The following is a 27298-nucleotide window of genomic DNA, read 5'->3' on the forward strand; positions in this document are numbered from 1 at the left end:
AATATGACTATGAAAGGTCTCCAATAATGAGCAAATTCAGACCAATACACAGTTTGAGTATTTGGCCTTCTTATTGACAAAGGTTGCTTTCAATCACACTGTATCTATTACCATATCAATCATCACTCTAAATGAATACAATGCTATCATTGACAAAAGACATCATTTAAGCTGAGAAAGTAAAGATTCTAAATAAGAAAATAATGAAAGGAATGTTGTTGACTGTAGAAAAAATGAAAAATATACCTTAAGAATCTATTCATAGACTGATAAAGACATTGGGGCCCAAAATGAGAAAAAATGCTTACTGGCTCACAAGGATCTTGAAAAGAGATGATAATTAATATCACATTGTTATTTATTCAAGTTAAAGCAACTGAGTATTTTCCATGGTATACAAATTAAGATATGGAATTGAACTGATAAAAATGATTTACATGTAGGATTCAAATATTGGCAGCTTTATAGAGTGAAATGTCACTATTTTGCTGTACCTTCAAGCTTTACATTTCCTCCTTTGAATCCCTGTCAGCCTTCATGAACAGCAGAGAGTTTAATCAATGCTTGAGGTAACAATAGCATAACATTAAATATCTCTTGCTAAAAATCAAAATGGTGTTTAGTAAGCATTATGAAGAAAAATGGCACACACATGTGTGTCCTAGTTATCAGAGTACAAATTACCCTTTGTTCCATATTTTCAAACGTTACAGATTTAATAGAAGCTAGTATTTTAAATTCAAAAAACTGTTTTATGACCACAGTTTTATCCTAAGGCATTTGGCTTTTGGTAAGAAATTAAAACAACAGGAAGCTCAAAATCTTTAGTTATTACACTTAACAGCAATTTAAAAAAATCTGTGATGCAAAGCACTTGTGCAAAGAGATACTGTGTTTGCCTGCGTGTATGTATGTGTGTGTGTATGTGTGTGTGGTGTGTTTTAATGTTCTGGATTTAGCTTGTAATTTTCTTCCATTGTAAGGAAACATTTTATTAACATGTACATTGACTCAGAAAAAGGGAAGAAAAGGTGTTGTCTTGGCATAAAGAATGTAAAATATCAATTTAGTTTAATTCGTTCAGTACCAAAAAAATTCCCGGAACCCAGGAAACAAAAGGAGGAAGATGGTATAAAATGACAAAGGAAATCAAGAGTGAGATTTCAAGCAGATTCAGCTGAATGGAGGGACTCTGTGGAATAGCATGACACATTTGGCCATTAAGGAAAATCATACAAATGAGTGTGAGAAATGGCTGGACAATTTTATGGTAGGGGGTAGGAAGAGCGTGCAAAGTGTGGATGCATAAAGGTCACAAAGAAGGGAAATGGGAGGAAAGAGGCTTACAGCAATCCACCTTTATTAGGCCAATGATTACTGCTCACCTAGAAATTGCTTCTCAGATCTCTAAAATATCTTGGCTTTTAAGTAAAAAGGAAATACTGTTGCTACTTATGAATGTTTTAAATGATCAGGATAGATGTCTTATTCAAAGGTTCTGAGAAAACATTTTGAACAGAAAACTAAACTCCTTTTGCTTTCGAAATAATTTCTACAGCTTAACTTTATTTTGCTGCTATAAATACAGAATTTAAAAATTTGTGTACTAAGGAAAAATAAAAAAAAATAACACACAAGTTGTTTTTTAAAATAAATAAAATTTTATTAAATATGTATTCCTGTATTTACAAGGTAAGTAAACATACCTTCAACAAGTAAAAAATTTAAGGCCATGGTCAAATAAATCTCATATTTGAGAACTTAGTGTATGTTAAAATGAACTTAGTGGTATGATTCTTTTCTCTCATCACTCATGTTATTACAAAGATAACTCATAATTATATCAGAAATTTCATTTTGTTTCTTATTGGCATATATCTCTCTCCATACTTCCCAGACACCTAGAATTGACTTGAATTAAACAAGGTGTATATATAAAAAAAATCCTAAAAATGAATTAGAAGAAAAAACTAGCAAGAAATAAGACTTTCCTTCTAAAGGGATTCAGAAGGAAAATTTTAGCAAAGTCACACTGTAAAACCCTGGTCAGCCTTTGACATTAACTCCTAAAACATCACTATTGTTAACACCTTCATTTTTCTCCAAATCCCGATACATTTAATTTTAAGTATATTTGCAAATTTATGTTTCATGTTTCCTAGAGTAAATATTATATATAGAGAAGGGACATACAATATATTCCTCTATCCAGTGGAAATAACATGAAATACTGAACTGAGTCCTTTGTTAAATCAAAACCCAAGCCTTGGTATGGTAATCTACAAACCTCAATGAAAATTAAAACACTACTTTTTATTTCATGAAGTATATTGCCATAACATTTGAGAAAGCTTTGTGAACACCAAAATAATATATCTGATATATTAGAATGGTCAAGGACAGTCTTTGAAACTTAGCAAGACCCTTCTCAAAATTTTAAGCAATGAAAAGGTCTGAGGATGTAGTTCAGTGATAGAGCTACAATCCCTCATCAGCAAATAACACCGACAATGATAATAAAAGCAGCAAAAAGGGCTACTTAATATATTACTAATAATGATAATAATTATAATGTCATTAAAACAATAATGTGTGTTAGTCAGTTTTGCATGGCTGTGATCAAAATACCCAACATGAATAATTTAAAAGGAAAAGTTTAATTTGGCACATGGTTTTAGAGGTTTGGTCCATAGTGAGCTGTCTCCATCGCTCTGGGGCCAAGTGAGGCAGAAGATCAGGGCAGAAGGTCATGGTGGAGAAGCACTGCTCCAGTCATGGATGCATGTAGTGTGTTGGGGGGGCGGGACACAGACCAAGGTAAGATTAACCCTTCCATGGCACACCCCCAGTGATTTACCTCCCCCAGTCTTCCCAACCTTCCCACGGTTATCTTCCAGTGAGCTCATTCAAAGTAGGATAGATGGATTAGGTTACAGCTCTCATAGTCCAATCATTTCAGTTCTGAACATTACTGCATCAACACTGGAGCTTTTGGGGGACATCTCATATCCAAACCACAACACCATACAACTATGTAAATACCTTTTTTCTTATTCAAAGCAATTTAGCATGCGTCTTCAAAGAAGACACATGCTAAATTGCTTTACATAGTTTCTGCCCATGCAATTTCTTTTAATTATAAAATTTTTGTCAAAATGCTTTAAATCTCTTCTCTTTGGGAATTTAATAAGATAAGTTTGTGGGGATAACATATTAGGGGTAGTTAGCCAGGGAATGTTTTTATTTAAATAATTTGTCCTAGTTTATTATAGTTTGGATCATTCCATCTTGTCTGAATTAACACAATGCATCACACTCAAATGATGAGGAAATAGGAATCTTTCTGGAACTCTGAAGATAGCAGACAAGAGCCTTCCATTGGTTTACACTGAAAGTGGTCAAGAGATTAATTTGTTCACTTAAGCAGTATTTATTGAGGCACCATGCAAGGCTGTTTGCATGTGTTATTTCTAAACCTCACAAGAAGCTTGTAAATCAGCCATTATGCCCATTTCAAAGATGAGGAAACATGGGCTTAGTGTCAAGTAGTTTGCTGATAATGACAAGCTGGGTCAGTGGGCACCAGGTCTGTATGACTTGAGAGCCCACACAATATGCAGGCCCACACAACCTCCCATCACCACTGTTAATCATCTGCAAATCTTTCATCTCTTAGATAATAAAATTTTGTCCAATGTCCATTCACTATAAGATTAATGAGAAGTCTATGAGTTACTAGAAACCACCGTAGATTTTTTAAAAATAAAGAGAAAGAAACTTTGATAAGACTAAAGTATAATTTTTGAAAGAGTAAGACAGTTACTAAAATCACACATTATTACATTTTAAATTCCTATGCATTTATGGTATGTACTTACAAAGATACCAATATACACAATACATATTTGTTTATGATGTATGTGTATATGTGCATTCCACATCTTAAAATCATATACTTTCTTTATTTACAAGATATGACTTTTGTTTTATTTTATCATTGAAAAACAAATGAATATGATGTTGACAAGCTTCATGCATAAAATAAGAAATTAGGCAATAAAGACCATACTTTCCAAACTTTACACAAGATCTACATTCTTAAAAGATGAAAAATATTCAGAGAATCTGTTAATATCTAGTAGTCTTTCTTTCCATTTCTATAAATCCATGATAACATCTTTTTCTAGAAATAATTGTCAAGATTGTGTGTAGCCCATATTAGGCACTCAAAAATTGGCATTCTCCTCCCCTATTTCATCTATGACTACATTGTTAAGTCAGAATTATTTTTCTCTGCATATGTTATGTGGGTCAAAACAGGTGATTTTGTTAAATTACCCACATTAAATACTATCACATTGTGTCATTGGATAAAATGACAAAAAAAAAATATTTTCTGAACTTTTGCAATGAAAGCATTCAAAATATCAATTCTGAAACAAAGCAGAGAGATAGAAAACATTATGGGGTCCAGCAGGCAGAAAAGCAGAGGACTATTCTTTGCTTATATGACTGTAAATGACTTGTGGTAAAGGAATAGAAATCACTTCCTTTCCCACTTCAGAATCAGGCACAAATACATGGACTATTTCACCCTTGAGTGTGTATCCCACATTAAAAATTAGTCAAAAATTAGTCCAACTTTTTGTTTCTTGATTATTTGTTTTTATATTTTCATATATGCCTTGAATTTTTAACTGAAGATAAATAGAGAAAAAACCACAATTATTTATTTACTAATTAGTTCAAAATTGTATTATATTGAGAATCTCCTATGTACCAGACATCGTTTTAGGTATTAAAAATACTAGAAAAACCATCTGGTGATTTCAGGGAAAACCTGGGAATGATTAGGAAGTACAGAATCCCAACTAGAGAGACTATTTATGTAAAAATGAATTGATGCTTCAATTTTAAATATAGCTATTTTTTGTTTATTTTCTAAGACTTTCACCTAAGTGGTGTGTTCAGAATATGCAATCTGTCTTTACCTCAATATCACTATTTAAATATAATTTTAAAAATCTAATTCTTACATCCTCAATTCATTAGAATTTAAAATCATGATTTCTAATAGTGGAAATAGCATGACTTCAAATTCTTAACCAGTATTTTGAAAAATTACCCTTATTAAATATTATAATTCTTTCCAGCTGTTGATATTAATATTAATATTTATTAATTTGGAAATGACCACAGATGAAAACAATTTTATTAGTATTTTCTTTTATCCTTTATGCATAAAGTGGCACATTCCAAAATTAAATAATTTTTAAATCAGTTAAAAATTAAAATTTTTAAAATTCAATAAAATTAATATATATATTAAATATTACTGTTTTAGAAATCGAATGGCAAAATATCAAATTATGTAAAAAATCGGTGTTGTAAAATTTGATATATTGAAACACATTTTCTGAAATTCTGCAAAAATTCTACATATGGGAAAAATCACAAAAGTCATTATTATTATCCTGGTGTAGATATGAGAAACTGTTTTGATTACAAAATCAGTGCAATCAATGCCTCACCTGCATAAATGGAGTTTCTTCAAAAGAGGAAAATTGAGATCATAAATTAACATCAGATGAGTACAAGCAATGAGTATGATTATGGGGAATGACAATTTTATTTTTTTATTAAAAGTAAACACTGGATAACTAGTCTTTTGTACCTTTGCTCATTCCAATTGCCTCCTCTGGGCCAACAATGCAGCATTTCCCAGGCAAACAATGGTCTGGTTATATATCATTAGTAATATAATAATAATGATGATGATGATAACAAGAATAACATTATTTTTGTATTTGTATATTATGTTACTATTTACAAAGGCTTTTCTTTTACTCTCAGTTTTTCAGTCAGTTCTTTCAAGAACAGCTCAGGAAACTGAACATGGCAGCTCTAATAGACTCAGATACTCTCTAATAGACTCTGATACAAACAATGATGTCCAGAATTAAACAACCCGGAAGCTTCATCTTAAAGTCCAGCCCCCATCTCCCTGCCTTAACAACATTCCATTTTGCTCCTGTGATTTCTGCTATGTTCACTGAAGCAGTCCTTATTAATACAGGATAATGAATGCTTGGTTAAGTAACTGTCTTCTCAACCACACTGTACATTGTTTGAGGTAAGGTCCCAGATTTTTCTCCTAGGTATTTGATATATCAAAAGTGCTTAAGAAAGATTTTAGAAGAATGAATTAATAAATCTTTATTTTCAAGTAGAGACAGAAAAACTGAAAGGAGGTAAAAAGAACCTACTTCCAATGCCTCTTGTTAATCTGTTGGCCCTTTGAGATGGGGAAGTGCTTAGTTCTTCAATGTGGAATTAATTTCATGTGGAGATTGGCTTATTAAGAATTTGATGAACTCCACTAATTTGATGAAAGAGAACATAAATAAATTCTGCCAAATATTTATGATCTTTGGTGATATCCAACAATTTTTCAATCATAAACTTTAGACTTCACTCTAAATTATCACCCTGGTTTGATACAGCATAGTAATTAAATTTCGGTTCTGGAGCCAAATTGTTTGGGACCACAATTTGGCTCTGAAATTAACTGTTTGGTCTTGGACAGGTTATATAACTTCTATTTCTCCTAGTTTTCTTCTCTGTAAAATATGAGAACTAATGTTATTTTCTTCCTAGGATTATTGTAAGGCTTCCTTGAGTTAAGTCATGAAAAAAAAAAAATACAAAATAGTATTTGGAAAACAGAAAACTTTCAATTAATGTTAACTATTTTTATTACTATTCTATATTCATTTCTCATTCATTCTGAAGAATTCAGATGGCCCTGTCCTTGAACTACATCTGACTCATCCAATTAGCCATAAATCTTCTCTGAATAGTAGCCTGCTATAATGTTGACCCTTTAGAAATTCAATACTGTTGTTCTCTCTGGCAGAATTTTCTATTCAGTGATCCCATCCACTTCCATTAATTTCAGTATATTCATTACAAAGTTTCAGGAAAGTTGTGTTCCTGTTGATAAGGAAGACATAAAGGTGATGAACTTTTCCATCAATGCCACTTGAATTGTTTATACCATGTATAAAAGTTACATTGGTATAAATCCATTTAACTTTAATTTGAACTATGTAGCTTTTAAATTAAAGTATTTTAAAGTGCAGTATCATCACTCAAAATACTATACAATTTGAAAATCATGCAATAGGTTCACCTTGAACCAATATGTAAGCTGTAATTTGAAATGGAAATAAAAGTCAACATTTCCAAGGTTGTTAGAAATAGGTCACTGTGTAGACTCGTTTCTATTTTCTTATACATTTTACTCATGATTTTCTTCCTTATAAAAATTATGGATATAAATTCTTTAACTGTATTTTAAATTTTGGTTAGTTTGGAAAAACAGGCAATATTATTTTATTTACTTTTATTCTTAAATTGAGTGAGTGGTAATTCAAAGTAACCAAAAGTTTACTAGAACAAAATGTATCTTTGCTTATGTCTATATAGTATTTTAGATGGAGAGATCCTGCACATCTTATATACCCTAAATAAAAATTTAAAAACAGAATTTTTCATCCAGATGTATGATATGTATCATATGAACAAAGTGGGCTATCATCTTAAATGTTTGGCTGACTATGTGGCTTTCTCTCTTTGCCTATTTGACTTTATGTAAGCCTAATCTTAAATAGAATTGATCACTGGAGGTTGTAAAAAGAAATAATTTTAGAGAAAGTAAATCAAAGTGCAAGTCACATATTCCATGCTGAGCATTCTGGATGCTCATTGTAACCAGAGGACAATGAGTTAAGTATACAGGATCCTGTAATGATGAAGGGAGTGGAGTGAGTCATTGCCTTTTTTAGTATGATGAATATTTATTTACAACTGTCAGGGATACTTACTACATACTATGTCATGTTCCTTAATCATGTTATACAGCAGTCTGTCAGAGAGAGAATCAAAAGATCTGCCTGAGAAAAATGTGCTTCACAAGCAGGCGAGGTCATCATTAATTCAAGAACAGAATACTCCATTCAAAACAATGTTTTTTTTTTTCTGCTCCTCACCAAACCCCCAATCTTTAAAATTCAGTGAGATGACATCATGTATAAAGTGGAGCATAAATAAAATGCAAGATTTTCCTTTTACATTTATTAGCAAATCGAAATGGGATATTCCGATTTGCTAATAAATATTTATTAGCAAATATTTGAAAAATATTTGAAAAATCTTTTATATGCACAAATTTATCAATATATATATATATATATATATATATATATATATATATATATATATAGCATTTGTGTCTGGAAAATAATGAGTAACTAGCCTGCATAGCTATAATATACTACTCCACAGATTATAGTATCATCATCAAATGTTGATAGAAAAAGGAGGAGCACAAAAAAAAAAAGAAGTGGGATGATGGGGAAAAGAAAGAAGAGAAGAAGGCAGAGAAAAAGGAGGAGGAGGGTAGTAAGGAGAAGAGAAATGCATCCTTGAGATCTGTACAGCAGAACATAGATGAGCTCTCTTCACCTGTCTATAATCTGTGAAGATTAAATATTATAAGGTTGAATATTTAGAAATTTAAAAGCATAAAGAAATAGCTAAGGAAATTTACATTTTTTTCTCTAAAGAAAGAGTGAGAGAGAGTGAGAAAGAGGGAGAGAGAGAGAGAGAGAGAGAGAGAGAGAGAGAGAGAGAGAGAGAGAGAGAATTTCAATATTTATCCTTTAGTATTTGGCGGACACAACATCTTTGTCTGTATGTGGTGCTGAGGATCGAACCTGGGCCGCACGCATGCCAGGCGAGCACGCTACTGCTTGAGCCACATCTCCAGCCCCAGAAATTTACATTTTTAAACGGTTCTATTAATCTCAAATTTTTAAATACTGAGCATGTTTTATTTATACTTTGCTTCTTTAAACAAGGATGACTTATTCATAATGAAAATAATTAATTTCTTTGCTTTCCATTCTATAGTTAATTTCTGGAAGAAAAATAGGAAATGTCTGTGAGAGGTTAAAAACATACTAACCATGGTTATTTCTTGCATGTCACAGTGGAATTCCCTGGGATGAGGAATGATGTAACATCTAGGAGCCATGGAGCATTCCAGGGACTTCTGAGAGTCCAAGAGTTGCATCTATGAAAAGCTGTTTAATAGTGACACAGGAGTGTTAAAAACATCTCCTTTTATTCTTACTCAAGAGTTAACAACATTTATTGATTTTTTAATATATTTTGATTTTGTTTTTTGACTAAGGGTTATACTAGTTGGAAAAGCCAGAAGATCTGGATTGATTTAAGGTACCCACTAGTCCTAAGAATGTGGACAACTTTTATTAATGTTCACTTTTTGTCCTCTTCTAAAAAAATGGAGCAATAATATTTTCCAATCCATATAAATTAATTTCTTTGAGATTATAGTGACATAATGCAGGTGAATTGTTTAAAAAAAATCTGCCCAAGAAATATTCTTCAAAGTAAGAGAGGTCATAATTGATTCAAAACAGACACTCCTTTTAAAATGGTAGTTTTTAAAATTTCTGCTGCTCAAATTTCTCCTCATGATTTTTCAGTTTCTCTGAACTACCTTCTCTTAAATTCATTGTTTTAGAGGATAAACCAAAGGAAAACAAACTTTTACTTAAGAAAATTATAAAGTAACTTTGTCAGGATGGAAATAAAAATTGTTGAGGTAAAAATTGTTGAGGAAAATGACTGGAAAATTACAAATAATTACCATTCTTAAAAAATAAAGACTGTTTTCATACATAATTATTTGAATATATTATGTTTTTAATGTATAAAAATTAACACCAAGTGTAAAACAAAACAAAAAAATGGTATAAAAGTAGTGTATAAGACAAATTATCTTCTAGACTATCATCTAACATTTCTATGCTAATTTAGAATACTTATGATCAATGCACATAATTGTTCATTATAGACTGAGGAAAAAAATCTAAAATACTAGAAGATTTCTGAATGTTTATATAAATTTACATTTGAGAGCATTTCATCATACTCTATGAACACAAGTAACAAGTTACATGGCTTACAGAGATAGAACTAGGCTGATTTTCAAGCCTTATCAGGTAATGGTCACCTGCTCTTCATTATCTGAATTGCAAGGAAGTATTACCCAAAACCAAAAGATACATATCTAACACTGGTTGATTGTTTAAAGAAAAAAAATGTAATTCCAAGAAAAGTTGTTTCCATTTCAATACTGCAGTTTTTATAAAATGAGTCCTATTTTGTTATCAGTGCCCAATGAGTTTGTTATCAGTGCCCTTATGCTTTCACCATCACTATTATTTTTCCCCTTGCACATTTAAGAATTCTTGACATTACTTTGACTCCCCTGCACCTCCTGGGTTCCTGTCACTTCTCCTTTCACATGTCTTTCAGACTTGCTCACTCCTTTGCCCCCCACCCATGCCACCAATTAATCTAGGTCCTTCCTGCTTTGGAGCTAGATTACTACAATAGCCTCATAACTGAGCTCTCTGATAAGTTTCTCTCCCTTCCAATCCATCTTGCATACTTTTGACAGGCTAATTTTGTAAGGGGCCAATTTGATCATTTTACTTCCTTGGTCAAAAATTGAAAAAGGCTTCCTCGTATGTGTGCCATTAAATCCACACTCTTCTGCCTGCCTTTCAATGTGCTTTATTACCTGCGTTTCCCTTCCCCTTGCAAACTTATTTTATGGTATGATCCCAGAAAACTTGTCAAAATGTCTCTTCTTTGGCTCTTCTGTATCCAGTGATTAGTCTATAAATTTACCATGACTTCCTATTCCACAACTGGATCAAATAAGAAGTTTTCTGTAGCTTTTCTTATTTCTTAGCCAGCCACCTTTAAAGTCCAATCATCTTATACATTTTTCTGGAAGTCATTAGTTTGCATCAATCTGTTGTTCCTTTACTTGATTTATTTTCAGTTTCAATAAATTTGGTATTTGATGCACTAATAATTAGTTTTCATTTCTGAAACTGCACTCTGGGTCAAACACTATGCTCAATGTTTTACATTCAGAATTTATCTAATCTTCACACAATCCTAGGAGATAGAGACTTTTAATGCCTACCATTTTAGGATTAAAACCTTCAGATTCCTGAAACAATGATCCTAAGGATACAACAATTTCCTTATAAGAAGGGATTTCTTGTGCATAACTTAAATTTGTTATATTTAGAAATAAAAATCCAGGCAATGCAGCCAAAATTTAATGCCAGTTAAAAGAAAAAAAATAAGTCTTTTGTTTGTTTGTTTGTTAAAAGGATCCCCCATGCAATATTTGAAATATACTAAAAGATTATCCATTGTTTATCCAAAATTCAAAGTTAACTGATTTCTTATACTTTATTTGGCCACTAAATCAGATGTGGGTATCAAATACTTCTCATACCAATTAATATCTTTTCTATACAATATTAAGAATATGGATACTGGGGCTCATTTCTCCCTGGTTCAGCTTATGCATCTAGTTAAAGACAAATTAGAAGTTTGCACTCTGAGATTCCTCCTAGTTTGCTTCAAGTACATAAATATTAGGAATAAAATACTTGGAGAAAAAAACTTAGGGAATGTTTAAAACAAGAACAAGATCTCTGGGACCAAATATAAATTAAAATGAAAATCTGTGACTGGGGTTAAGCCTCATGACTACTAGATATGGTTAATAATAGAATGATGATGATGATTGTCACATGATAACAGTGAGACAGAGTCTGGGATCAGGTTCAGTATTTGCAACTTAAGTCTGATGTAGGACTTCCCCACTCATGAGAAGAAATTGACAATTTTGTTTTTTAAAAAGCATATACTACAATAAGTATGATGTAATGTAAACCTATAAGCTGCTGTTTCCATGAAATATCTGGAACCATATGGGAGAGAATACAAGAGGTTGTCAGCTAGAGACAAGATGTAGAAAAGCAGTGTCTGGGACACAGCATTTGGTGGCTGGGTACATACATATTAGATAATCACTCTGGACTTATCACTTATATGGATCAGTGTATTTTTTGTTTTTATCTAAGATTTTTTTCACTTGAGCTTTTTGAATTACATTTCACTTTTTATTGCATATATTTGCGACTTTAGTTGCAATTAATAATCACTGATATACTCATATGGAAAAATAAAGGGTTAATATCCACTAAAAAAGCAAAACAACAACAACAAAACAAACAAACAAAACAGCATTTGTTTTGTTTTCCTGATAGCTCCTGAATTATTTGGGGGGAATTATTTTGTATTTGCTAGATTTACCTGTCCTTAGAGTTGGGCCAAAGCAGTAATAAAATTAGCAAGTCCTGTAACACTAAGGCTGGCAGTAAAAATGATCTTTACACATGATGTATTTTTTCCTAGTTCATCATTTGTCTTTTACAGTTTATATTTTTAAGAATTTTTATGTGTTCAAACCTACTAGCTTTACTTTATGAGTCATACCTATGGTGTTAGGCTTACAAATTTCTTTTCTTCCTAAATAATATGAAAATATTTTCCAGCCAGGTGCTATGGCACATGCCAATAATCCCAGTGACTCTGGAGGCTGAGACAGGAGGACCATGAGTTCAAAGCCAACCTCAGCAACTTACTGAGGCCCTAAGAAACATAAAACCCTGTCTCAAATCAAAAAAGCAAAAATTTCTGGGGATGTAGCTTAGTGGTTAGGTGCTTCTGGGTTCAATCCCCAGTTCTCAAAAGAAAAGAAAAAGAAAAAAAAGAAAATATTTTTCTAGACCTTCTTTTTAGTCGGTTTGTTTTAAAAATGGGATTTAAGTCAGGAGTGATGGCACATGCCTGTAATCCCAGCAACTCACAGGGCTAGTGAGAAGGATCACAAGATTAAGGATAGCCTCAAAAATTTAGTGAGGCACTAGTTAACTTAGTGAGATCCTGTCTCAAAATAAAAAATAAAAAGGGCTAGGATGTGGCTCAGTGATAAAGAGCCACAGGCTCAAACCCTGGTACTAAATTAATTAATTAATTGAATAAAACCAGGATTCAAATGGAAATAATTTTTATTTTGAAATGGAGTATTTTACCCCACATTGTAATCCAGTGTTCTAAAAACATCATTTGTTCATTCATATATCTTTTCCCACTTGAAAATTCATCTATACGACATGTCAAATTTTTAAGGATATTTTGATTTTGGAGTCTGTCTTTTTCAAATGACTTGTTGATTTTTTTCCAGGAAATATTGGGCAGAATTATATTTTTTATTCATTTAACCATATATTTGTTATAATTGAAGCACTAAAACATAAAATAAAAAGAATTTCCTTTTTTTGGTACACAGTTCTCTGAAATTTAGACATAAAATCTGGTAACCAATGCTATATACAGTATACAGAACAATCCAACATATCAAAGGATTTTTTCATTCTGCCCTTTGTATGTTTAATTTGCATTTCCCTGATGACTAATGGTGTTGGACTTCTTTCCTTGGACTCATTTTCAATCCACATATTATATTTTGTGAAGAATCTATACAATATTCTAGCCATTTTTGCAAAGTAATTTTTAATGTCTTATTATGTCAGTTTTAGAACTTTAAAAAATATATTCAAGGTACAAATTTGTTGTATAACATCAGATTCAAAAGTATTTTCTCCCAGTCTGAGGCCTATTTTTTATTCTCTTGACAATGTCCTTTACAGAGTGTGAACTTGTAATGAAATATATTTTATCTACTTTTTCATTAATGGCTTATGCCTTTGGTGTTATTCTAAAAATATTTTACCTTGATGTAAGGCCACAAAGATTTTCTTTTTTCAAAAAATATCCATATTTATGTTTTAGTTCATTTTGAGTCAAATTTTGTGTATAAAGTGAGGTGTATATTTTTTCCATATGGATGTTCTTTTGTTGCAGCATTATTTTTAAAAGACTCCCTTTCGGGGCTGGGGATGTGGCTCAAGTGATAGAATCCTCACCTGGCAGGCATTCAGCCCAGGTTGGATCCTCAGTACCACCACATACAAACAAAGATGTTGTGTCCACCGAAAATTAGAAAATGAATATTAAAGAATTCTCTCTCTCTCTCAAAAAAAAAGACTCCATTTCACCATTTAATTGGCCTTGCAATCTATATGATTAAATAATTTTCTGTCATTAATTCATACAAATTTGTAGGTACTTCTGCATTGAAAATAAGATTTGGAATTATTTAATCATCACCCTGCTTCTTAAAAAAAATTATTCAAAATTGTGATGAGAATAACATAAAATTACAGAAATTAGCTGAGAAAATTTACATTTTAAAAAAGAAATGCTTATATACATTTATTAAATTTCATTCAGTCAAATTTTATGGTATTCTTCATATAGATCCTCAAACTTTCTTTGATGTCAATAATTATATTTGTTTTGCTATTGTGAATGTAATATATTTTATTATATTCCATATGATTACTTATATTCTATAGTGAAATGGATTTTGTATGCTTGCTTTTACTCTCTCTACCTTTTATAACTTATTATTTCTAAAAAAAACATTTTTATTTATTCCCTTGGTTATTCCTGATATTCATTATATTATATACAAATAAAAATAATTTCTCTTCTTTTTTAATGCTTATAATTTCCTTTGATTCTAATTGCAAAGGCTAGAAATTCCAGAATACTGATATCACACTTCCTCAACTCATTTTGATGGTAAGTAAGGATGTTAAATTTCTCTTAATGCTTATTTCACAGGTAAGTTCCTTTATCATTTTAAGGAATTATTTTCTATTCATGATTTAATAAGTGTTTTACTTTTCTTTAATCAGGAATCAAGGCAAATCTTATCCAAAGCTTTTTATACGCTGACAGAAAATTATACTTTCAGCAGTACTCAATAGATGTTATTTTATGTTATAGATATTTGGTGGTTATATTGGAATACAACTTCAATTTAAAACAGTCTTTCTAGGGGAAAATACTTTAAATTCCAAACAATAAATTGATACATAAATTATAAATTAGGATTGTTCATATGTATTCTTAAAGCAGAAGCACTTCAAAGATTTCTTGTCACCTGTTTTACTTCTCTTTGTGTGTCTTTTATAATTATTTGTCATATTTCTCTGATATTATAACAGAGTGCTAGTGCTGAGAAGAAATATGTGACCTGCAGTGTGGTTTGTGTAATTACCAGAAGCTATAACCTGTGTATTCTTTCCCTTCAATCCTCTGCCCAAGGATCCCAGCCTACAATCCTCCCCAGCCCATAGTCCCCCTAGACTCAATCCTTTCCCACTAATACACTCAAGATTTAAAAACTTCAATCTTGATCCTGAGTGAGGTACCTGCCCTTTCTGTTTCTCACACTTTCTTCTAGTCTTTTCCCTTTCTCTCCATAATTTTATTATTCATGTATAATGGATTAACAACTAATCTCTTGCCTTTTCTTCACACAATATTGGAGGTCTAAGATGACAACATAAACCTCAAAAGTACATAAATCTAAACCAGCTGAGGATTACAATGCTACTTAGTGCAATTTCTGCCAGCCAGACAACTTGCCAATAGTTGTTCAAAGATATCCACAATCCAAATAAAAAAATGGTATGTTTGTCTTTTAACCTGAGACAGTAACTAATTGATTAAAATATTACTCAATGTACAAAGAGGAAGTGACAACAAAGACAAAAATCTATGTTAATATTAGCTACATTTTCAGAATATCTAAAATGCTCAGAGGACATTTGAAGTCTACAAAGAGAATCCTAAGATAGATGAATGCTGGTTGTCCTAAGAGTTTTAAGGGAGTATCATGCCTCAAATATACCAATGCATTCAGATGGACAATTATTAATAGCTAATATTTTTAAAAAAATATTTTTTTAGTTGTTGATGGACCTTTACTTAATTTGTTTATTTATATGTGGCGCTGAGAATCAAACCCAGTACCTCACACATGCTAGGCAAACACTTTACCACTGAGCCATAACCCCAGCTCAATAGCTAACATTTACTCGATATTTGTTTTCAGAGATCATTCTGACCATAAAATATGTTTATTCATGTAGTTTCCAAACTATATGAACTTCAAAGTATACACTATTTAAAAATCTTTACTTTGCAGATGAAATTAATGAGACAGACTGAGAAGTAAAATAATTAATTGAAAAATTTGCATAGGCATTAAATGTTATGGGAGATTTAGGAGCCAAATTGCTTCATTTCAGAGATTATGACTTTAACCAATAGACTAGTGGTCTTCAAGTGATTCAAAGGATTTTGAGTTTAGCCTTGTGGATTTGGAATTCTAGTGATACCTGAAGTCAAATTCCATGGAGCAAGCGTTGCTTGTAAACTCTAAAGAGCCAAATACAGGGCCACTGGAGAATCCTCACCAGTTCTTAGGACATCTCTATTTGCAGCCTCCATTTCAAAATTATACCCCAGCCTTTACTGAGAATGCTCACATATTCAGGGTAACACGAGAATTATACAATCCCAAGATCAAGAAAAAACATTTCTAAAAAAAAAAAAAAAGAAAAACAGCATAAAATATTTGGGTTTGATGATGGTCTTAAAATAACTCAGAACACCTAATATTTGTTCTCAAATTCAGGTACCCAGAAGATGGTCAACCTCCGAAGAACTTATATATTATCTTTAACCTGAGAAAATAATTAATTTATCAAAATACACCTCAACAATAAATAGGCAGTGACATGATAGAACAACAAAGACAAAAAATTATGTTAATATTATTATTAGCATATTATTATTAATTATACTATATTTTCAGAATATCTAAAATTCTCAGAGTTTATTGCAGCTGTTTGTTCCAAAGACTGTAATTATGTATTTACTAATTTTGACAGTACAGTGTAACCCAGGGCCTACACACATGCTAGGCAAATACTCTATCACTGAACCTTATAGTTATTTTCAGAACTTTTATTTTACAATATAATCATGGAGTCTGAATTTGATAAATTAACTGTAATAGTTTTAAAACATTTTCTAATCTTAATATTGTAACTTTTGTGTTCCTTTCTTGGGTTCAGAATCAAATCCACACTGTGGGATTAATATGTTCATTTTAAAGATGAACTCAAGATTCTCAGTTCTCAAAGTAGCAAGAAGCAAACTAAAAAAAATGGTTTCTTTCCATTAAAGGGTGTCAAAATTATATCTAAGATTTACTGTACTCTGAAATTAGAACCCATCAATATCCAACATAATCTCTTCTCCAAGATAGATTTCCTTGATTCTTTTAACTAATGTTCATATAAAACAATATATGTGTGTGTGTGTGTGTGTGTGTGTGTGTATTTTTTACATGACTGACTATGTCCTTGACAACACTGAAACCGATTACTGACCACTTGTCTAACCAGAAGATTATATATTTTATCTTTATCTCTCTACACTTTATTTTTACACAAAGAGTTATAAGGGTTTTATTTATCTATTTCTTAGAGATATATGAATTACAAATGAAATAACATGTTAAAGCATCTACATTATGCAATGTTATATTGTGCATACTATTATTACTATTATAACAGGTATATTGGAAGTTTAATACTTTTTCAAAATTTATCTATAGTCACAAATCTTTCTCATGCTGAATATACTTTCTAATAATATGTATTTTTAACTTCCTTCAAAGATCTCTAAGTATTATCTTAACATTTTGTATTTTGTGCAGACTGAATGTATGTTGTACTACCACCAATTTGTAATAGAAAAAGACGTGAAGTAGGAACCGTTTGGTAAATTAATGAAACATTTAACAATTATACAGATTTTGTGACTCCAAAGCAGTACATTAAGGTTTTTGATTCACTTATCTTTAATTCATGTGTAGTTCATTGATGCAAATGTTTTGTCTATGACATTTCTATTGAATCAAGAATACACTCCATTAAAATCTCCATGTGACCTTAGGCCCTTATCTGACTTTTTAACTTAACTCAATGATATTAATGATGGAACATATATCCTCATTCTTCAGTATCTAATGGTGGCAAATTTTAGTTCAAAGAAAACTCACTTAGTATTTATTCGCCTATTTAATTTACCTTATTAGTATAGATAATTTTATGACTTATGTTTAATTTAAGCTGGAATGTATAATAAATATATAGACAATGAGACCAAGCAACACTAAGAATATGAATCATTATTGTTAAAATTACATATTGATCTATATATTTCCAGATGTTTTCCATTTATTACATTTCATATGCTTTGTAGTCTGTTTTCTTAGTTAACAACATAGCATCAACATTTCCTGAATTAACAAACATATGTGTTCAAAATCATTTTTAATAATCTCTAGTATTTCAATATCTATGTGAAACAAAACAGTTTTCTCAGTTGCTCTCTATTGAAGTCTTCTAGATTATTTTTTATCTTATTTATTAAGCAATGCAATATTAACTACATTTGTGGTAGTTGTTGTCCTATCTTTATCTGAATGTTTTAACTTTTCCATTTCTTCCACTAAGCACACATAATTGCATTTAAGTTAATTTAACATTCGTTGTGATTTTTGCAGAGGCAAAGCCTTGGAGTAGCATACCCAGAATCTCATGATGCTCTCATAAACCTCATAAGAATTCCTCTGTTTCCTACTATGTGCATGTACCATGAAAAACACTAACATTACTTTTGTATTCACTGAGGGATGATCATAGATATGTGCCCTGTTATAACAAAGCTGGAAGAAAATAATCACCTCTTTTTCTTTATAGGAAGAATAAGTTTCCTTGGGTACTTATGGAGTTTATCGATTTTGTCTCCTTTTTTGTTATCTTGTTTGACATTTTTATAGTTTTATTTCCTTTTCCTTCTCAATGTCAAAGCCACTATAACATTCAAGAGACATATAATTAAAAGCAGGGTCTCTATCTCTCTTTTTCTCTTTCTCTCTCTCTTCCTTCACTTTTGCTGAACTCTATATGTTAGAAAACATTGTTGGGAATGGGTTGTTGGATGATGATGTTCTAATGAGAATCCTTTTGATTACTGCTGCATCACCATGACTGAGATCCAATGAGTTTGTGGTCGCACAAACTCCAAGAATGAAATCATGACACAAATAGCAGAAGCGTGAGGAAAGCATTTATTGAAACAAAGCAAAATAAGGCAAAACAAAATTCCCAGGGACCCAAGTGTGTTGCTACCCAATTGAGTTTGTTCTGGGGTTTGTATGGGTCAGTTAGCTTTAAGGAAGCACTCTCTTTGCACTACTGGGTTGGGCCTTTGGTAAAACTAGATTATGATGCTGCTCTTTGTCCTTTGTTTTGAGAGGGCCTCTGCTCTGGGGCACTGATGTGTCAATATGGCCCAGTTTCTTAAGCCCATATCTGCATCTGTGGTTTTTCTGCTGTTATGCATGAAGCTGACTTTGGGTGTGGGGGGGTCCAATTTCTTATGGCCTCCCATCTCATTCTGCAACCTCATTGCCCTCTTATTCCACCAGTTATGCCTCTCCCAGTGAAGGTAAAGTAAGTTAGGTTACCCATGAGTTAGGGAAAGAAAATCTTCCTAGCTCCCTGCCACACTCCTTCCTACAGTTTCTGCTGGGTTCTGGGCAAAAACCAGAGGCCCTGCCCTACTAATCCCTACTATAAGTTTTACAGAGGGATCTGGAAGGCCCCTGTTGGTCCAGCAGTAACTACATGTGCTTTTGTTTTATGTTAGAAATATCTTCCCTGTGCTATTCAGGAAGGCATAGAAGACTTGACTGCTCATTCTGTCTTTTAATGGGTTTCATATTCAAGTAGGTAAAAAAGGTATCATTCTACATCCCTTCTAAAAAGAACAACAAATCTAAACTTTATGTGGAATCTGGCATTTGTTTTTTTAAGGAAAAGTATGACATGAGGTTTGAAATATTTTTAAAACAAGTATGTTTAATATGATAATATTCTTTTCCTTTGAGTTTTTATGTGGCTAATTTTTAAAGTGTTAATGAATGGACCCAGTCGGTAACATTTATCTTTACATAGCAGAATATATATGGATCCCCTTTGAGATAGAATTCCCATGCAGAAAATACATTAAATTAAGAATCTGATTCATGTTCAGGCTTTTTATTTGGGGGGGAAGGGGTCCAAAGAGTTGATCAACACAAAATCTTCATGTCTCCTCATGAAACTTACATTTATTTATTTATTTAGCTTCAGAGATTTTTTTTTTCATTTTTAATTTGTTCTGATTAGTTATACATGACAGTAGAATACATTATGACACATTGTACAAAAATGGATCACAACCTCTCATCCCTCTGGTTGTACATAGTGCAGAGTCACATTGGTACTGTAATCACACATATATATAGGGTAATAATGTCTGTCTCATTCTACTGTCTTTCCCATCCCCAGATCCCCACTCCTCCTCTCAGTCCCCTCTGCACAATCCAAAGTTCCTTCAACTCTTGAAACTTACATTTTAAAGGAAGTGGTTTACATATATCCATCAAAAGAATGGAAAGAAAAAAATTAAAGCATCATTAGTTTTGCAAGCAAATATCATTAAAAGTTCATAATAGGAAGATGTGTTTTCCCACTGAGGAAATGAAAAGAGGAATCTCCTGAAGGGATTGATGTTCCACATGGCAAGGATGCTTAAACAATTAAAATCATAGAACGAAGAAAAATATGTAAAAATATCCAGGGCATTTGATTTGTCAAACAGGAAGGAATTGTTGAGCAAAGTTGGATCAAATGCACTGAAGTCTTTGTGGGTAGGGGGTGTGGAATGAAGGGAGAAGATGAAGACCAAGCTATAAAAAGAAAAAAATAAATTTAAAAAAATACGATGGAGGCAGAGTAGGATATGAGCAATATGAGTGGAAGGAAAAGAAGACTCAGTTTTATTTGGTAGAGAAGAGGTTATTTTAGGAGGCATATGCCGAAAAAATTGTTTCAATTAATTTTTAAAGCAATGATCTGAAAACATATTTTGATACTTAAGGAAGGATTTATAGAACTAAAACATAAGAAAATTACTTAAAATCACAACTTTCTTCTGATGTAAAAATTTATACACAATTTCATACACTTTTTCAAAAAAATTTGGGAAAAAAATCAAAGGAAAGAAAAAACTACTAAATACATCATTCCATGAAAAAAAGGAGAGATGATGTAACTAAAAAAGCAAAACAATATATCTGTCTTTACATCTTTCTCTCCATCTATTCATCCATCTCTTTTTCTGTCATATGTATCTACTCATCATATCTACCTATTCTCTCTCTTTTTCTTTCTCTCTTCCACATCTCTTCCCCCTTCTTGCCTTCATTTCTCCCTTTTCCTTTATTTTTCCTTTCTTCCTCTCTTTTCCTCCTTCCTTACTTTTTCTTTTTTCTTCTTCTATCCTTTGTGTCTATTTGTCATCTCTATCATGTCTCTGTGTGTTTCCATGTCTCTACCTACCAACCTAGGTACTTTCTATGTCTCTAATCTTATGATACGAAAAGTGAAGAACACAGACAAGTAGATAGACATTTTGAAGTTGTCATCCACCCCTTTATCTAATGGTTCTCTTTATAAAGTTCCATAAAATGAGCTAGCCCTAGATATGATTCTTTTTGATTATGAGATCTTTGCTTCTCGTGACTAGAGGGCTGCAAAATTTCTGTCTGTGTGTTTTGTAGTGATGAGTAAACTTGAGCATTCAAGTGACACTAGCCCACAAGAGTCACTGATCCCTGTGTAGGGATAAATTGGAATTAGAAATCTTGGGGTGGAAATTGCAACAATCATATGTTCACAGAGGCCATTCTCATGTTAAGACCTTTAAGGGAAGGGTACTAGCCTTAGATATTTTTTAGAGAAGAACTTCAATGACCTATTTAGGTACATCACTATACAAGGAGAATAGAATGGACATTGGTGGCCTACGTTTACAAGACAGGCTGAGTTTGAATCCTGGTTCAGTCAGTTACAAACTACTTTGGTCAAATTCCTGACTTCTTCATGCTTTCATCTGTAAAATGGAATGAAAATAATACTATTTCACAGAGTCTTTGTGAGGAAGACACAAGTACAGTGATTATTCATTCAATATTCACCATTATTTTTATCATCAAAGGCAACTATTCAAGTAACTTTTTTCTGTCCAAATAAAGTTTAGTGATCATTGGACTTCTTGTCATATGGTATATTAAAATAAACAAAATGATAAACATGGCTGTAGCAGTGGGAACATTGACACTTACCTGGGATCATAAAGTATCCTACAGAAATTAATCAAGACCAATGCTATTATGAGGGTTACTCAAGAAATTAAAAATAGAATTAGTATGTGATCCATCATTTTCATTACTGGGTATATATTCAAAGGAAATGACATGGGTATGTGAAAGAAACTTCTGCACTTCCATGTTCATCACAGCACTGTTCATAGTAGCCAAGATGTGAAAAGAAATGCAGTGTCCATCAACTAATGAGTAGACAAATAGAATGTAATTTGTATACACAATAGAATACTATTAAGTCATGAAAAATAAATTTTGTCATATATGACAAAATAGAATTGGATATCATTATGTTAAGTGAAATAAGCCAGGCATAGAAAGATAAGTACTGCATGATCTCACTTATGTTGAATTTAAAAGTTTGTCTCATAGCAGTTAAAGTAGAAATGATAATTACCAGAGGCTGGAGCAAATAGTGAGAGATCCATATATCAGTACTAAGTTATAATTAGATATGAGTAAGAAAACCGGTGTGCTTTTGCATAATATAGTGACTATAGATGATAATATACATTATATTTCCAAAGCAAGAAAAAGGATTTTTAAGTGCTTTCCATACAAATGATAATATTTGAAGAGAAATAGATGTTTGTCCTGATTCTCAATATTACAAAAGATATATACATTTTTTTAAAATATCATATGGTTGGTCATATATATAAAGAGTTATAATAGGTATTGGTCAGCTTTCTGTTACTATTACCAAACATCTGAGTCAACTAACTTATTAAAAATATGTTTACTTAGCTCAATGTTTTGGATGTTTCAGTCCATGATCCCACAGCTTTGAGCCTCTGGTGGGTGTGCCATATGACAATAATGGAAAGTACATGGCAGAGCAAAACCACTTACATCATGATCCCAGAAGCACCAGAGAGGGAAGAATAAAAACAGGAAGAGGAAGAGACTAGTATCCCACACTCCCCTTTGTTCTTAGGACGTCCCATGGAGCCCCACCTACTAATGTTTCCACTACCTATAAATTAAGTCATACTAGAGAACAAAACTTTAATACACAGAGCTTTGGGGAACATACATCTTACACACATACACACACACACACACACACACACACACACACACACACACAATCCTAGCCCAAAATCTCCTCTGGGACATAAAGAAAACTGCATAAATAGAAAAGAAAATTATATACCTCCAGGATACAATGGTGAGAAATACACAGGTAAGCATTCTTTTCCAAAAGAAAAAATAAAAATTAGTAAATAATCTGGTAATAAGAAAGAGGGATTTAATTCATCCCAAAGCAAGACTAAAACCCATTTGAGAAAACATTTAATCTCCAATTTTCATGTACAGAGTCTGGGGCACACTTGGTCACCTGGGCTACCATCGGCTTGGGATGCTGCAACAGTATTCCTTTGCTGGTTGCAGTTCACATGGCCAGTCTCTCAGGCTGGCTTTGCATATAGACCCCCGCCTCTTTGCATGACAAGTGTTGCACATTGCTGACAGCTCTACCTTTCCAGAGTCCCCATTGCAGCTTCAGGTCCACTCCCTCAGTGCTATGCTTGGCCTCTCAAGGGCTGACTTCAGGGACTTAGACTTTGCAGGTACACTGCATGGCCTTCTAGGCTTTCCTTTGAAATTTCAGTGCAAGCTGCAGAACTTCATAACTCTTGCAGACTACATGGCAGCAAAGCCAGCATCACTTGAAGAATTCCCAGTTTTGCTTCCAGCGCAAGCTGTGCCTGGGCCTGCTGGAACCACAGCTGTAGCAGCCTCTGAGTGTCTTCATTGAACACTGGTGTAAAATAATTCTAAGGCACTTCTGGGCTCGCAGGGCACCCTGGGGCTCTTTTCTGAACCTATTCTACTCTGGAAAAGCTAAAAAAAACCTTGCATTTTTACATCTCTGGACTTGTGACAATGCTGGCTTTGCTTTTTCTGAAGTGCCTCAAGGCATCTTTCAAATTGTCTTGGTGGAAAACACTTGGCTTCCTTTTATTTGGTCTAGCAAGCATGTCCTCCCTAGCTGCACCTTTATATAAACTTCTTTTCTGTCCAAGCTGCAGGTGTTGAAAATCTTTCTGTTCTGCTGTTCTGTGCTCCTGTTCTCCTTGTAAGGCATGGTGACACATGCCTGAAATCCCAGCAATTTGGGAGGTTGAGGCAGGAAGATGGCAAGTTCAAGACCAGCCTCAGCAACTTAGCAAGAACCTCAGCAACTTACTGAAATCTTGTCTCATAATAAAAAACAAAAAGAGATAGGGATGTAGATCAGTGGTTCAGCACCCTTGGGTTGAATTCCTGGTATCAAAGCAAACAAAAAAAACAAAACAAACAAAGCAACCAGTGCTAACAATACTGCAGTCTTAATGTTTGCCACCTTCAAATTTTCTCTGCTAAGTAAACTAGTTCATCACCTTTAAGTACAGCCTCTCACTAAGTCTCAGGACCTGGGAAAAAATGAATTCAAATTCTTTACATTGATATAACAAGACTATATTCTGGTTTAATTCCCAAGTACATATATATATTTTTTCTTTTTTTTTTTTCTTTTTGGTGCTGGGGATTAATCCAGGGCCTTGTATATACAAGGCAAGCACTCTACTAACCAAGCTATATCCTCAGCCCAAGAGAAATTATTTTCATTGAAACCTTGTAATCATGGCCTTTACTGTCCACATTTCTATTTGCACTTTGGTCTCCTGAGCCACCAGCAGAATGGACATTTATGGAAACCATTGCATTATTTATCAGTTAAATTTTTTAAATAAAAATAAATGAATTGTGCTAGAAAAAAATACATATCCCAAATTAGATTTTTTTTATTTAGATTAAAGCTTCCATTTTCAAGCAGATGTATCAGAGATTGACAAGATGTTAGAGACATGAGTTCTGAAAACAGAGACTTGCTAATTGCCCTTGACTGATTTCTCAAGTAGAATGTTAGGAGAAATGATAAACAATATGGGCTTTCCCCAAATCTGGCCCACAGAAATCTTGCACATCTAAATCTTTGTCGTCTCATACCATTCCACAAATTCTTTAAAGGACACATGTTGAAGATCTAACTACTCTAAGAGAGAATGAGATTCAGTTCAAGAAATCACTACTTGGAGCACGGTATGATTATCTGTGATAAGAACATGAAATCTATTTTATGGTTTATTCTATATTGGAAATTTGGGCACTTTTTAATTCCAATTACTAGCTTTATTTATCAGCCTAAAACAGAAATTGACACTTTTTAATTAGTGCTAAATGCTTTGTTACAGGAGCTTCCTTTTCAAGCACTGAAAATAGGAGCAGTGGTATAGTACTTAGAGGATAAATTGATATTGGAGGCTAGAAATATGATATTGTATGATTTGCAGTGATAAAAATTTTGAGAAAATGCTACCTGTCATAATTAGAAGACAGCGTTATAGGAAGTGATTGAAATGAGTCAAAATTTTCTTATGTAATTTTCTGCATTTGGCTATGTGAAACACTTTTTCCAAAACCAAAATGGTGTCGGATAAAAACGTTCTGGTTTAATTGGAAAAATGAAAGAAAATCTTGAAGTATAGGACCTGGAAGTTATGAGAAATATGAGTAATAAAATTCTTTAATTCTCAAGTTTGCAGCAAGAGCAAAATAAGCATGGTCTTTTCACTCAAGCCAACGGGCTTGAAGTGCCTCTTAGAGGTCAAAATCTGAAGCCATGTACAAAACAAGAGAGAACAGTTCCAAGAGAATGACTAGTTTCAAATCAAGGAACTTTACTCACCAATATGTTTGGAAGCCTTCACAATGTCTTCCCCAGCAAAAATTTCAAAATTACCTTAGATTAGCATCTACTGAGTGCATTCCATTCTCTTTTCATGATGGCATTTATTGTTGTAGCCATTGCAGCTACATCACATACTGGGTAGGTATGTGTTGGGGATGGTACCAAGGTGATGGATAGAATGTTGTACTTCTTTAGTCAGAGTTGCTGGACTGAGAGCCACATCTAGAGAGGGGTTGACTATTACTTAAAGATAATAGACACTGAGTTGGAAGCAGTTGCTGGATGAGACCTTGTCTACCTCAGTGGAAAACAGAGAAACTCGATATGTGCTTGCTCAGAAAGTCAGATGTAAAGTTTGAAACTATACTTATCATATTTGCATTTTTATGATTTTTACTATGCAAATTCATTTTTTTTAGCCACTTGACTCAGCTCTGGGCAACAAACTATGGGTGAAAGTGGTAGATATCATTTCCATCTCTAGCTCATCTCCCTTTGATATTCTTTTCCATTCTCCGGTGACTTAAAGCCTCATATTAAAGGTAGCAATATTCTAAGGTGGAAGAAGCCTGAGTGCCTGTGTTGCTATATGGAGACGATTCATATGGACTATAATAGATGACGACATGAGTTAGAAATAAATAGTAAGTCAAGTCAGAGTCATTTTGGGTTTTGGAATATTTTCTCCTTACTAATATGCTTTTCCCCTTACTAATATGTTGTCAAAGGATCAATAACAACATTGAATAAATTAACACATGCAATGTATTTGGACATATGCCTGTAATATAAGTATTTCAGTTATTAGATGACATATTGGACTAATTATGTCTCCCAATTTCTGGTTTTAAAGAAAAAAGAATGAATCTTTTTATTATTTTTTTTTTTGTAGATGGACACATACCTTTATTTTATTTATTTACTTTATATGTGGTACTGAGGATCAAACCCAGTGCTTTACACTTGCCAGGCAAGCATTCTACCACTGAGCCACAACCCCAGCCCCAAGAATGAATCTATTATAGGATTAGTGTTTTTTCATGTCAAAGGTGACAACTGTCACAAATAAGAACTCTAGAATACAAAAATGTTATTTTTGTATGTTTGTGTACATCTATTATATGTCTACATGTATCTGTTTATCTATCAACATATAGATATAGATATCCCCTAATTCCTCTAGAAAGGTAGCTGTTTGCTTTATTCCTTGTAGTTTTCTGAAATCCAGTCACCAGAAGACTGGTTTCTCACCACCTGGTGTGAAACACGAACAATCTAGGCCAGAATTATTATGATTCTTTTTCTTTTCTTTCTTTTTTCCCCCCTTTTGT

Source organism: Callospermophilus lateralis, chromosome 11, assembly GCF_048772815.1.
Source record: "Callospermophilus lateralis isolate mCalLat2 chromosome 11, mCalLat2.hap1, whole genome shotgun sequence".
Taxonomy (NCBI): Eukaryota; Metazoa; Chordata; class Mammalia; order Rodentia; family Sciuridae; genus Callospermophilus; species Callospermophilus lateralis.